The sequence below is a fragment of the Opisthorchis viverrini genome, assembly GCF_000715545.1.
Source record: "Opisthorchis viverrini unplaced genomic scaffold opera_v5_1, whole genome shotgun sequence".
NCBI classification, from domain to species: domain Eukaryota; kingdom Metazoa; phylum Platyhelminthes; class Trematoda; order Opisthorchiida; family Opisthorchiidae; genus Opisthorchis; species Opisthorchis viverrini.
Genome location: NW_008751657.1, coordinates 5,175,251 through 5,186,880, shown reverse-complemented (window position 1 = coordinate 5,186,880; position 11,630 = coordinate 5,175,251).

Genomic DNA, 11,630 nt, shown 5'->3' with positions numbered 1-11,630 from the left:
GGAATGTAAGTGTGTCTCAATCTTTACAGAACAAGTCGCCACACATGTTTCAACCCACAACCTGGAGGAACAGGAGACTGTGTTCGTCAGACCACTATCCATCGACCAACCTGATATGGGACTTTGTGTGTGCCATGCGGACACCCCTCAGTATAGTTCAAGGGGTCAATTAGGTACACAAACCGTCGCAGCACGCAAAGGCCCGGTCTCAGCGTAGTGCTACTAAACGATGTGAAAACGAGGCCGTCAGAGTAAGGGATGTTAAGCGACTAGTTGTTCCGGTGACCGATGCCTGCGAACCATTGCTCGCACTCGGCGGGAGCAGCCACCCGGCAATACAAATCTGGTGTTACCATGAAAGACTAACCACTGAGCCACATTCTAACGAGGAAGTAACTGCCTATTCAGTCGTCTTGAAAATATCATGTTTTGTCCATTTCGATGAGTTCTTTTGGGGTATACTGGATCTAACCTGAAACAAACTGGTTTGCCAGTCGTAACTCAACTACTCTTTCGGTTCTGTTGGACCGGATGGATGGAGAGCCAAGTGTCGTAAGCTGGTGACAACCTCAGAAATTGCACAGTTGAGACAGATGAGGCGCGCCCCATTAGTTGTCACATTTCGCATGGTCCTCTGATAAAACCTGTTTTCTCGTGACACTCGTGGTTTGGCCATTTGTGTACTACTATTATGTATTTCACACTTTTGGTACACCTCTGTAGCTGCGTCGGGGTCCAAGATAGGTCGGCGGTTAGAGCACAAAGCGACTGAGAAAATGATTATGGATTGCAACCACTGAAGTTAACCCGTCGATGATGATTGCGACGAGCCAGCATTCTCGTGTTTCCTGTGGGATGCGCGGCAGCCTGCACAGAAAAAGCGCCACAACCGAAACGACACTATTATCATTATAGCTATATCCTCAATCAGACATGGGCACTTTGTCGTAGTGGTCAGGCTTCGGCGCTGCAACGCCCCTGTGGAACTCGGTTTCTTAAAATTTAACCATAACAGAAGGATTGTTGTGGCAGGTGGTATGGAGATAAAGTTGTGATGTTCAGTGCGAGAGAAATGCGAGGACTGTGTTCTCCCGAATGACCGGAAGAGAGGCTACCCTTCCCCGAGTGATGAGTTGGAAAAGGTGGAGCATAAAGCCCACACATTTAGGTCACATAACTGTTGGCCGTAATAACCGGCGCATTATTTAATACGAGAGAAATACCTACTAAAACCAAATTCCGAATGAAGTCAAAAAGAACCTGCTGTGAATAAAATCACTAGGAGTCAGATAGTCCTGTCTTACTTTTAACATTTCCGGGCTAGGTCAGCCTGCCACAAACAAGTGGGTCAGACTCTGAAGTTACTCACTTTGGTGTGGCGCCTCAGGAAAAGGTGATCAGGTCACGATTCGGATCGTCAAGCCAAAAAATTAGGGACAGCAGAAAGGGATTGAAAATGGAAAACGGCGCGGGTTACTGGCTACAGATGAAGAAGATGCAACAACCTCGGAACCCAGAACATTCTATAAGGTCTGCAAGGAGATGAGTGCTTGAGTGCTTGCAGTGAGACTTTAGGCCGGAATTCAATCCATTAAGTTAAGTCAATCGATGCTGGAAGGCCGAGAAGTCTAATAGAGCTGTTTACTTTTTGTTGGGAGCTATCAGTAGTGCCCATACAAGGAGTTTATATAGACACAGAAAAAAATCGTCCAGCTGTAGCACCCTTTCGGTGCCTACCTGCCATGCCACACGAAGGAGGCACGAGGGCTGGGATACTGTCAGGCTGCCCAAGCCTAGACAGGGGAAGTCGAGTGGCAGAGGTCGGGTTCGAACCACAGACCTTTCGGTCAGTAAATTCGCGCTCTAACCACTTGGTCCATCTCGCCCCCATAGACACAGACTAGGAACCTTCAGGTTGATAACTGTGTACATTAACATTCGGCTGAGAATGGCTTCTCAGCAGTGTGACTAACTTAAACTTACACAGGATACAGCACCAGTCATTATCTACTTTGAGATGGCATAGCAGTTAAGGAGCGAAACTACCAACTAATAGGTACGTAGTTCAAACACAACCCTGTTTCTTTCAATTGCTTGTGTAAGCCTGGGCAGCCTGGAAGTATCTCACCTCTCGTGCTCCCTCCGGGTTGCACGACAGATTTGCACCCAACTCAACTCACGCAAATCCCAGACCATCCTCACGGCTTGGGGCGAGATAGTTCATTGGTTAGAACGCGAATCTACTGACTGGAAGGACCTTGGTTCGAACCCGACCTACGCATCTCGACTTCCTGTCTAGGTTTGGGTAACTTGGCAATTTCTCAGCCCTCATGCTTCCATCGGGTGGGATGGCAGTTAGGCACCGAAAGGGTGCTACAGCTGAATGATTTATTCATTTATTTTATTCCCCACAGCTCGGAGATGTCAGATCCGGAATGCGTAAAGTCAGGGTCGCCAAGTATTTGAAAAACCATCGTACTGAGCCGGCTTCTTAATTCTCCGTTAGTAGGTGAAACACTTATGAGCTACACATTCAGCTGGTCTGTAATCGCACACGACAGTCAATTGCAACTTGGAGTTGTATTTACAGTGGCCAGTCACACAGGCGGAATAATGACGAATGAACTGGACTGCGTCAATTCGGGTATATCGACCCGGCCTCGACCGTCAGAGCAACTTCTCTCCCATGTATGTTTTCGCGATCTTTCATCCAACAGCTGAGCAAAAAGAGCTCCAGGGACGAATGTAAGATGTCCTCATTTCCATCCCACATAATTGATCTCGACACCCGAATCGCTTGTGACAGTCAGATATGGAAAGAGATGTTCGGTCCATGAGAGTTAACGCATCTGAGAAGGAACATGGGCATCTATTGAACCATATTACTATTCTACAAAAGGATCTCGAAGTCCTCACACCAAAGGCGATGCGTAATGCTGAATAAAACGAAAATGAACTAATGAGGTCGAAAGTGCTCTCGCCGTGGGACGAAGTTGTCTTCAACCAGACCCGACATCAAACAGCTGTAGGATAAGCCTTCACGAAATGACCATCGGAAAGCTGACGACCAGAAACAGACCAGTACAGTGAAACCAGCAGATATTGGAAAAGTGGACCACATTAAACGAAAACGTAGTAATGATGCGAACACAGGGACTGATACTGTTGCCTAGGCAGACAAATTTGTCAGCTACCTCAATCGGCTCATCCGCAAGCATGAGGTTGGGCTTCGAGCCCAACCAGTCTTGCTGTAGCACTTTACGCTTTGCAGGTGTGAAGTGCATGTCAGCACTTTACCTTTGCAGGTGTGAAGTGCATGTCAAATCGTGAGACAGAATTATTTAGATCACTTAATATTGCATGCATTACCACGACGCCAGATCCAAGAGCTACGTTGTCTGCGTACTTGATGTGCGTGAGCGAATTCCATGGTAGCATTTCTACTTCACAGGCAATAGATGCGGGTAGTGAGTCTCCGATAACCGTATCAGTGATGAAGTTGGAGAGGAAGGGTGAAAGCAGATAGCTTTGTCTGACAACACCTGATATGGTGAACTCAGGAGAGAGCGCTCCATAGACCTACACAGGTCCGCTGGAGTTGGCTTACAGCGCCTTAAGAGGGGTCAAGAATTTACGGAGGACACCACTGTTGGTTGCCAGAGGCAGTGTCGCTGTTCCATAATCTGTCGTAGGATGAAGATGTGATCGATGCATCCCCTTGAAGGATGGAAACCATCTTGATTTTAACGGAATAGTCTCTCCCTGTATTCAGTCAACCTTCGAAGAATAAGATGAGAGAACATTTGGTTCTACGGCTGCTAAGATGGTGCAACGGTGGTCTTCGCACACTGTTCACGTGCCATTCTTAAAGATAGGCTTAACTCTCGACGTGGCCTCATTCTGTGAGCCCTTTCTCTTCACTCCATGTCGCACCAACGAACTTTTTTAAATGGGTCACATGGGATTCTTCGCTTCCTTTAAACAGCACAGGAAACAAACCTTCCAGTACTGGTGCCCTCTCACGTTTCCGTACGTGTATCTTCTATTTTATTTCTTCTGACGGGCTATTTAGGTTTACATTCCATTCGCCCGTACGAAATGCACCTGGAGACTGTGTTGCAGGAAGCCAGTTAAACTGTTCTTCGAAGGGTTCGGTTCATCTTTTTAGTCGACGCTTTTGCGAGTGAACTAATGAGCCGTCTTCTTTGCTTATCGTTTCTCTGACCGTTGCTTCCTTATGGCCAGTCGATCGTATCAATTGGCACAGGGAACAAGTGTTTCCAGCAGCAAAAGCCCTATCCGCCTTCTGGGCCTTCGATAACCGTCAAAGCTTTCCTCGGGTTCTTCACTGTGTGGTGTTTGAGAAATTTGCATGCACCGTCGTACTCGTCGCCTCCTGGCATCAGTCAGGAATAATAGTTTCGATGATATCCAGCGCTCATTTGGTCGTATCGGAGAAGTCAGACAGACACAAGTTAACGCCACTACAATGGCTCCTTTCAAACTTCAGCATGATCCATGCACGTGGTCGCCTACCACTACAGCGTTCGTTTACTGTATAGAGTAGTTGAGTTAGCTCAGATCGATACTGCTGTGCTATGACAGCTCTTCGAAGAAAGTGAATTGGCACGTTTCTGGCTGACTTGCAAGTGTATGAAGATAAACAAACTATCAGGCACGCTAGAACCATGGCGTGGTCTTAATCAAGTTGTGTGCCCCAGAAGGAACGGCAGCCTTGAATCGTGACCCTTCACCGGTAGCTGATGACCATGTGATCCAACTAGGTCCGCGGTTGATTTGCAGTTTACGTGATTCGAAAGTTTATGATGAAAGTTCGTGCTGGCAAGAAGCAGTTGATAATCAACACAAAACTGGAGTCGTTACTCATTGTCCGTGCGACGACCATCGACTCCGAATCAACCGGCCAAATGTGATTCCAAGGAGTCAAGATGACCGACTTTGGCATTCATATCGCCCGCAAAGATCACACTGTCAGTGCTTTTCGCTCAACGAATTAGCCCGGATAGCTCTCTATAGCAAGTATTTTTCTCAGTGTGAGAGTTTCGGTCCGTTGGGGCACACGCCAATACTACAAACAGGCACGGGTTTTAATGTCTAGACGCACTGAGATTGACTGAGCTCGATAACCAGAGGGCGCAAAAATGACTGTTCAGTAGGATCCAATCCAGCAAAGCACGTTCAGCTCTGAGACTGAGTTCATCGTTTGAGTTTTGAGGAACATAACTATTGGGTCTTGTTTCGGAGGCACAGCGTACATCAATTTTGACGGAGTATGAGGTCTCAGCAAGCATGGCCTGTTTGCCAGTTTGACATAAGGTGCGGTCGTTAAAAGCGCCTATGTAGGATGAATTTCGTGGATTTACCGAGGTGTTATTCTGTTTGTTGTTAATTAGCAGCGGGGTGCATAAGACACATCGGTCAGATAACTGACAATCTAATGAACCAGCAACGTTTGCTTGTGCGGTGGGAAAGGGTTGGGGGAGATCGGTGGACAAAGAACTGCGGGCAAATGCCACTTCCCGGTTACCCAGATCAAGGAAAAGCGTTTGGTTCAGGTACCCCACTCAAAAGCCTGACACATAAGGCAGTGGTAGGATGTAAAATTTGTTCGGTGACCCTGCCTCCAAACTGACTCAAAAGTCTAACCCACAAGGTAGTGGGATTTTGTTCGGGGGCTCTGCCCAGAGCCGATGACTCAATACTCTGACCTGCTCTGTTGCAGGGGTTGGCCTAACCCGAAGGCGCAGGGAGTAAGGCTGATGCGGCTGCGCTTGGAAGGGGCCTTTTGAGAAGTACCGGACTTTTAATTTTAAAAGTATTTCAACAACATAGAACAACGCCGGCGGTCACCATCAACCATTGGGTGATCGAATTGAGCAGTTTTCGGACCTACCTTTTCTAGACCATTCTTTCTCGGGGAGTGGCATCATCGTTGCTCGCATGAATATGGATGAGCAGGTCGAATGGTGGAAACAACTCACTGCCTTCACACTCCCACCGCAGAATAAAGTACGATTGTACCCATAGAAATTACCCGTAGTGCGGGGTCTCGCTGCTCCGGTTCTAGCTGCTTTCAGTTGGCCTTTCTGACATGGTTGCGCCTTTCGCAACGAAGTTCCATCCAGTGTAACCCACGGGATCATTGTAGCACCCAAGCCCGACCACCATATTAAGGTGGCAGCTTTACGTAGGGGCATGGCGATCAGTACAATAAATACAATCTGTCTGGATCAATATTATGAGTTGCCACTGGATAGCTATAGGACTCTTTTACTTTGGATTATATTTTCACACGGTTGGACTCTATACCAAAAATCGTCTTTAGGTGAGTTATAGAACTTTTAACTATCTGTTGCTTGCGATACCCTGTCATTTCTTTTACCTTATATTTATATAATCCTCTAGTTCAAGCCATACGTTGATTAGGACTGTTTTCTATTGATTTTTCTCGGAACTCTCCAATAAGGTCCGATATCACCTAATCACAACCAGTGATCCCAAATAATCCACTGGTGTTACGTTCGTCACATAGCCAATTCAGCGTCCCACATGCGAGCTTACCGAAAGTACTGTACCACCAAAAACGCCGTAATATGGTACCTGAAGCCTTCGAACACCGTTCACACTATTGGAATATTTTTCGACTAAGGAGCGCATTTCAAAATAAGATGTTCTATGCTACCACACAACTGCTCCCAGGTGCAGCGGCAGAGGCCAACAACAAATCAGACACAATGCCAGCGGGATTCCCGTACCACACGCTGAGAACGACCTTGCTGAAACGCACCACAATATTACCCTTCGACCCGAGAAACTGTTGTCTGATGTTGAAGCGATAGACAAAATACCATCCCAGCTACTCCGTCACATGCGTTCTCTTGTTAACATAACTGAGGGCACGTTGCAAAAGATCTGCGCCGAGTCATTGCCTTCCGACACAACACAAATTTATACCATGCAAACAGATGACATTTGGTTTGACAAACTCGCAGAAACCGCTGAAAAAAATTCAGGAGGGTTTGTTAACTCGCCAAGTACATCATGTCACCGAAGTCCCCCAGATGAACACTGCACAGAGTGGACTGGACACCTCAGAACGACAAGCTCAGTTGACGCCGCATGTTAATACCATCACCAGGAGGCCATCCGATACACGTAATCCCTAGCGACAAGGTCATCCTAGGTAAGATCATTCGCACAGTTCTCATCCAAGGCCCGCGGTCTGTTATTGTTACCATCGTTTCAGTAACGAAGCCATAAAACGTGCCTCTGTTTCATTCAAAAACCCTCAATGAACATGACTCTGGAAAGGAAAACAGACCCATCAGTCAGCAGTGATGACGACTTCCACTGACAATCTCACATATTGCTATTCGTGCATGATAGCGCCAAATTCGTGGGTTTCTCCTTTGATACAGCCACCAAAGTCAGCATTATACCACCTACCTCTGATGGGCGTTGCCTTATGCCAGCCGATTACGCTGTGCAGGCGGCAAACAACACACGCATTGACAGACACGAGCGACAGCTCCTTACACTAGATCGATCTAAGCGTTCAATGCCATAGGGTTTTTATAATCGCTAACATACCGAGACTCATTATTGGCATTGACTTATTTCACAATTTCGATCCGTAGTTTAGCATTACAAACATGACTTACAGCAAGACTAGATGAGAACACTGGAGATTCACTGCCGTAGAAGCACATATTTGAATAAGGCCTTTTAATGGGAAGAAAAAATCGGATGGGGAGGGGAGCTAGGGATAAGCTACAGCAAGCATCCAACCTACATCAGCTGTAGCACCCTTTTGGCGCCTAACTGCCATGTCACCAGGGGGAAGCACGAGGGCTAGGATACTGCCAGGTTGCCCAAACCCAAACAGGAGAAGTCGAGAGGCAGAGGTCGGGTTCAAACCACGAACCTTCGGGTCGATAAATTCACGTCCTAACCAATGAGCCATATCGCTCCCGACCTACATCAGAACATGTTGGAGTGTTCCTGAGATCGATTGACGTTCGGATGCCACCCGCGTGTTAATTAAGCGTGCGTGTGCGCGTGATTGTCCACCTTGATTAGGATGTGCCTGTTTGTTGCTGTACTGCCTGTGATGCGTCGTTGTTGAAATCCCTGCTTGGCATCTGGCTACTATGCTTACTAGGGTGTGCAATAAGTCCAGTCCAGATAGATGGGATGCTGACACCGTCACTACGGTAGATGCAGTTCTTTTGAGGTAATTTATAGTGCACGCCAGTTCCACGTGTGGTTTGAGTCCTGACTGGAGTATACGTGTACCATCGGAGTTGATTTTATGGCTTAACCAAAGTGCGTGGAGTGCAACGGCTGAGTCGCATCCAAATTTTCGAGCTTGATTTGGTTTCATGGAGGAAAATGCCTATGTTTTTTGTGCTCCCTGGTTCACACTTGGAATTACCGGGCTATCTGACCGATGTAGTTCGTCGAACATTCTGTACAGCGAATTTAGCAGACGCAACTTGTGAGATGTTGGTGTTCGATAGGGTCCTTAGCCATTACGAGGTGCCATTATTAGGTGCCATCAATCCGGAAGAATGTTTTAATATAACACCGAAGTGCCTTTTTAACGGCGCCTAAGGTGCCATTTCTATAGGGTATTCCAACTGTGACCGTTGGGTTTTTGCCTATCCGTCTCGCCGTCCTGGTTAGCGTTCCCCTCATTTATGGGGCAATGAGCCTTATGGGGTGTTCATTTTGCTGTAACACTCTATTGAGTCGACGGCAGTGTTTTTGGATGAACTGACCAAGGTCATCCCGTACTTTGGTATGCACCTTGCACCAACACAGTGTACGATCGTGCTCCTGGACACACAAAAACCAGGGAGATACTCGAGGTTGTGGAGAGCTTTATCTCGGAAGTTGTATGAGTTCTGATTGTAGTGTGACAGACGAGAACAATGCATGAATCTGCAAGGCTCGGGTGGTATTTGCTAATTTGAGACACCTATGGAGTCAAAGCGGTATATCCTTGAACTTCAAGGACTTCACTGTGGGCCGTTTGATTACATGGCTGTGAGACTTGGTCTGTTCGAGCATCGGAACTAAAGTGCCTTCAGGTGTTCGACAATCGTTGTCTCAGGACCATAACTCGTGTGGGTTGATGTCAGAGAATTCGCCAAGAGGCAGGTAGAAAGCAAGTCTTCGGTTGTGCAACGGGAATTTCCATTGAAGAATGTGTCCAGCACATGAAGATGCGTTGATCGGTCTATGTATTGCGCATGTCGAACTATTGTTTGCCGAAGAGGGTGCTGTTTTCCGTGCCCAATTCAGAGTGGCACAAGCACAAAGGTGGCCAACCCTGGCAGAGAGGTATGAAAGGGACCATGAAAAACGTGGGCACTGTAGACGTTACCCGCCTTCCAGGATAAGGACCGCGTGATCCTCACTGCGTCTGGTTGGATACGCTGCAAGATATAGCTGCTAATCTATGTCATTGGCGTTCTTGTGGTCAGTTTCTATCCAGGGTGCCTGAATGAGTGTCTTGAGGTATAGGCACCCCGGAGTAATTGTAGTGAGCTAGCACAAGTCCCTTCCTCGTGCACATTTTTGTTCACAATAAGGCCTGCAAAGAAACCATGGTTGTACGGTAGCGAAGCACCAATGTTGGACACTGATATAATGTTACCGATGATGAAGACTCACTGGTTTTTATAAGCTGTAAACTAATATTGTCTTTTCATCCAGCGCCACTCAATTGACCGGTAAGGACTTTCATGCATCGATGCCAAGTTATGGAGCTTGCCTCTGGGACTTCCTATCCGGTTGGCAGACCTTCGTCTGCCATATGAAGTACACGGCCTAACTAGCGTCATGTGTTGAGCGAGACAGGCTGATCTGGCAAAGGAGAGCCACCTTTTCAGAAAAATATCTCGCATATTTTGTATTACTGATCTGATATTCTCAGCAGACCTGCGCAACGCCTCGGAGGACGGACAGTCAAGCACGGAGTCTTCTGAGGACGCAACGGCCACGTCTCTGATTCATAAAGTAGGACGAATCCAACCACACATGCACATTATCCCCTTGACAACCAAGCTCACATTTGTGCAAAAATATCAGATGTCGGCAAACGATGACCCGAACTTCCCGATTCGAGGAGCGATTACGTCAAACCGGCGCAACTTATGCAGCTGCCCAAGTAAACTACGTCGATTAGTTCACCTGCAACACGAAGTCTGGGTGTAATTCTGTCTAGTCTCACAGTAATACTTTGCATTTTATGAGTGTGAAAAATTTAGAGGGGACGCATTTATCGCCAGACATTGCCAATTTTTGGAAGAGCAGAGGTTAAACACAGCTTCCAGATGGAGAGTGGCCATTTCCCGGCCCTCGGAAGGAGCAATGCAGTTCCATCACTCGTCGTAAAGTGAGGACATGGTTGATACAACCCCGGAAAGAACGAAACACTGCTTAATTCCCGCGAATCTGACTCTCCCGACCGTGAATCAACCAGCGTAGCATAATAGCACACAAAACCTTGGAAACTATGTTCATTAGACTTATGTCTCTGTGGATTTCGCATAATTTTCTTGCGCCTTCTTAATTATAGGATCACCGTTGACACGCTGTAGCCAGTCAATATCCTAAATCCATTCCAGGTACTTTGGAGCAAAGTCATAAGGTTAACCAAAAGGTACTGGTACAGTTCAAGCCGTCTGGAACGTGTGTAGCTGCGTAGACACAACGGAATCGTACGCTAGACGTTGGCCGCCCCTGTTGGGATGTCACTATTACCACAACTTTTTGATTTTGCATTTTTGTGACCTATGAGTTCAACAAATAAACCTTAATCTGGTTCGTATGCACTGCAACAGCGTTTTTAAGCGTTTTTTCCAGTCGAATACCGTCTTTGCTTAAGGTGTTACGTCTTTTAAAATATAATCCCCGGTGACTTACACGGTCTCCACATACGTGTGATGAGAGTACTTTTGACACGACTCAGTGATAACTAAAGCGCCATTTAGCGGCAATGTATAACTATACAGTCGAAAATGAGGTATTTATCGTGCAGGTATAATTTATATGCGACGAACTAACGTGGAATTGTTTACGAGGTTGTGGTAAGAGCATCAGCCCCCCTGTTGTGCTGATCTTGGCGTTTCATACAAGAACGGTGATTGTCAAATCTCAATACGTACGGATGATTGCTCCCCAGAGTCAGTGCATTATCTCGTCTCATTCCGCACATGGTGCTTTTAATTGAATGGGCGAGAAAAACATATGCAGGTAAAGCAGGGTCGTCATCTTCAGACAAAATACCAGCCATCTGGAACATTGATAGATGGAGATATTCCGCATTTTTCCGTTTTAATATTAAAATATTTGCCTCTGACAGACTTCTAAAAGCATTCTACGTGATCGGATCTTCGTATGTGCAACGTGACCGCGAAAACACCGGGCAAGCCACGTTCACATTTCAAACGACGCGCCGTAAAGGCTAGTTCAAAGGATTCGATAAGCCTAAAATGTATGAACTCGTGTAAGAACCCAGAAGATATTGGAATGTGATCGGTCGCTTTTGCTTCTGGTCGTAGGTTCGATGGAAGCAGGTGGCATTCAAATAGACAGGTATC